Below are 3,732 nucleotides of genomic sequence, written 5' to 3'. Positions count from 1 at the left end.
TGTTTGACTAATGCTGATCTTAGAAGGGCATCCAGGCGGGATGGGAAGAAATATAGGAAGTACTGACCTGCAGGTCTCTCAGCTCCTCTCCCTCTCCCAAGGCTCATGCTGCTGGCTCTCCTGCTCATCAAATTTCCCTCTGAGTAGACCAACCTCAGCCTTGCAGATTGTCTCTGCTCTAGTTACAGAGGGTCCCTGGTCAGGATCAGGAGCGGGTGAAAGCAGCATGGGGGGATGGGGAGAGTTCTGTCCTGGACCAATATTCACACCCATTTTTCCTCAGAGGGAGATGAAAGAACCACATGGAAATAAGAATTGCCATAGGTCAGAAGAAGCACGGAGATGAGGGGCTGCCCAGCCTGGCCTAGAGCTGGAGGAAACCTAGGAAATAAATCCCACAAAAAGAAAAAAAATCCTTGATTAAAAAAAGTAAAGGTTTTTTTGTTTCACTTGACATTTTTCAGAACATTTTTCATATTTCAACTCAAATTTCATGTCAGTGGGATCCCGCAGACACTTTTTCTTATTTTTCATTCCCCTCCCTCAAAAAAAAAGGGGTCATGGAGGGTTAAACCCTCTCATCCACACTCTCTTTTTTTCACATTTTTTTTGTGAAAAGTTGTTTTTGGTTTTTTAAAAGGGAAAAAGAGGGGAGTTTCCCCTCCATTTCCAAACAAAAAGTGTCCAACATTTTTGTTAAACATTCACATTTTAAAAGTTCACAGGAAGAGGAAAAATTTTGATGACACAATGTTGGCAGAAATGGACTGAGTTGGATATAATTTGAAAGCCCTTTCTCCTGCAAACACAATGGTACCAAAGATGACAAACCCAGAACAATTATAGAATCATAGCACTGGAAGGGACCTCAAGAGGTTATCTAGTCAAGTCCCCTGCACTCAAGGCAGGACTAAATATTATCTAGAGCAGGGGTGAGCAAACTATGGCCCATCAGGGCCGCCCAGAGGATTCCGGGGGCCCGGGGTCTTCGGCGGCGGGGGGCCCTTCCGTTCTGGGACCCGGCGCCGAAGTGCCCTGAATTACCGCCGAAGCGGGACCCGCCGCCGAAGTGAAGCCCGGTCTTCGGCGGCAATTCGGCGGCGGGGGGGGGTCCCCGCCACGGGTCTTCGGGGCACCTCGGCGGCGGGTCCTGGAATGGAAGGGCCCCGCCGCCGAAGACCGGGCTGTGCTCGCAGCGGGTCCCGCTTCCTCCCGCCCGGCCCCAGCCCCAGCCCCAGCCCCAGCCCCAGCCCCAGCCGCGTACCCCCGGATCCCTCCTCACCCGGAGTCTCAGCGCCTCGCCGGAACAGCCGCAGCGTGCCTCCAGCGGGGCCTGAGCTCCGTCCCGCTCAGAGCCGCGTGGTGAGGGGGCGAGGCTGTGAACTCCACGCCGAGCGGGGGCCCCTGCGGAGCCCGGGGCCCGGGGCAAATTGCCCCCTTTGCCCCCCCCTCTGGGCGGCCCTGTGGCCCATGGGCCAGATCCGGCCCTCAGGGCTTTGGTTTGGGCCCGCAGGATCGCCACCCCCATGGCACTGCCCTGAGCCCCCTCCCGCACTCTGCACCCCTCCCTGCACCCCAACCTCCTGCCCTGAGCCCCCTCCTGCACTCTGCACTCCTCCCTGCACCTCAACCCCCTGCACTCCAACCCCCGGCCCCGAGCCCACTCTCACACTCCGCACCCCTCCGTGCACCCCAACCCCCTGCACCCCAACCCCCTGCCCTGATCCCCCTCGTATACTCCGCATCCCCTCCCACACCCCACAGTCCCTCCTGCACTCCAACCCCATGCCTCAGCTCTACATTCATGGCCCTGCATGCAATTTCCCCACACAGATGTGGCCCTCAGGCCAAAAAGTTTGCCCACCCCTGATCTAGGCCATCCCTGACAGGTGTTTGTCCAACCTGCTCTTAAAAATTCGCAATGATGGAGATTCTACAACCTCCCTAGGCAATTTATTCCAGTGCTTAACCACTCTGACAGTTAGGAAGTTTTTCCTAATATCCAACCCTTTCTGTTTTTTAAGCCCATTGCTTCTTGTCCTATCCTCAGAGGTTAAGAAGAACAATTTTTCTCCCTTCTTGTAACACCCTTTTATGTACTTGAAAACTGTTATCATATCCCCTCTCAGTCTTCTCTTCTCCAGACTAAACAAACCCAATTTTTTCAATCTTCCCTCATAGATCATGTTTTCTTGACCTTTAATCATTTTTGTTGCTTCTCTCTGGATTTTCTCCAATTTTTCTTCTTCGTTACGCAGATATATATTTGAGAAAATGGTTAAAAATATATCTTTTTAAATTATACGTTAACACAGGCATGTCAACCATGCAGCCCTCACAAAATTAAAGGATGGCCCTTGACTGACACTACTGTATTATCAGTTAATGCTGACACCTAATTTTTTTTTTATGTTACAGATAACTATAAATAGAAGGAGGGCTTCAAGTTGATTCCTGTCATTGGCAAAAAAGAAGTGGTTAAGTGGTATTGATTATGCGCTTTGTTGATTATGTCAAAAGGGTTGTGATGTCAGCATCCAGCCAGAAATTACCAGAGTCCATCAGCAAGCAGTATGCAGAGTTGCATAACATAATTAATTACAATCCCAAAGTAATTTATTACATAAATCCTTGATTTTACTGTGGTCTTGATGATTTTTAGGCATCAGTGGGGAGACAAAGTGTATCACCTAGTAGCTGAATCTTTGGGGATTACCACCATGGAGGACCTAGTCAAACACAATGCTTGGTGGCACCTACCATGCTTCAAGAAGTGCACCCATAAACTGAATTTGGCAAGGTTGGAGAGGAAGTACATCAAGCATCAAGAAAAATTTGAAGATGCTGGGACAAGTGCCAGCTGTGGCCAAGATTCACTTTATACTAGGTTCCAAGGCAGGCGTTGCAAGAAGAACACCTGCTTTTTTCATAGCAAGCTGGAAGCCTGAAGGCAACTGTTAAGCAGAGTTTCACTAGTGAGCCAGGGAATCCTCAACCTCACAGCTTCACCCCCCGCCCCGGAGCTGTTGAAAATCCATGGAAGCCAGTAGCAGGTAAAGTGATGCTCTGGGGATCAAAGCTCACTATAGCAAGAGGTATTATGGGATCATTACCAGAATGGCCGAGTGGTTAAGGTGTTGGACTTAAGATCCAATAGACATATGTCTGCGTGGGTTCAAACCCCACTTCTGGTAGAAAAGATTTTTTTTGCTTCTCAAGCACCAAATATCTCCACCATTTAACACCATAAATAAAACCATTTTCCTTCCCACAGTTTTTCATTTAGTGGATAAAGATGAATCCTCTTGATTTTCAATCATCAATCAACCAACACAAAAGTAAATTCCCAATTTAGCCCCTTCCTAACTCATTTAGTCTGACTCAGCTTTTTCAATAGCATTCACTGTAATTTATAATCCTTCTAGCAGATGTTGGCAGCAGGAAAAAGGGACAGGCTCAATTTTATAGGGGTTCCTATCAAAAACTCCAGCAACATTGTCTCCACCTCCCCACCTAGAAATCTAGGAAACTATATATACCACCCTGGGAACACCCAATGGGCAACACTTCCCCATGAAGTTTGACAGGGCAACAAGCCTTGTGGATGGGGGGAAGTGGTAGACATGGTATATCTTGGCTTTAGTAAGGCTTTTGATACTGTATTGCATGACTTTAGCATAAACAAGCTAGGTAAATACAACCTAGATGGAGCACCCAAGGTGGGTGCATAAC

At 48.7% G+C, this 3,732-nt stretch overlaps 1 non-coding gene across 1 annotated transcript; it reads left to right on the top strand.

Moving 5' to 3' along the window:
* The first annotated feature begins 3,111 nt into the window (after nucleotides 1-3,111).
* Nucleotides 3,112-3,194, top strand: TRNAL-UAA. The gene has a single exon. It is a non-coding gene; the product is annotated as a tRNA-Leu (tRNA).
* The last annotated feature ends 538 nt before the right edge of the window (nucleotides 3,195-3,732 follow it).

The sequence above is a fragment of the Mauremys reevesii genome, unplaced genomic scaffold, assembly GCF_016161935.1.
Source record: "Mauremys reevesii isolate NIE-2019 unplaced genomic scaffold, ASM1616193v1 Contig2, whole genome shotgun sequence".
NCBI lineage: Eukaryota > Metazoa > Chordata > Testudines > Geoemydidae > Mauremys > Mauremys reevesii.
The sequence above is the reverse complement of the archived record's forward strand: the minus strand, read 5'-3'. Positions and strand labels throughout refer to the sequence as shown.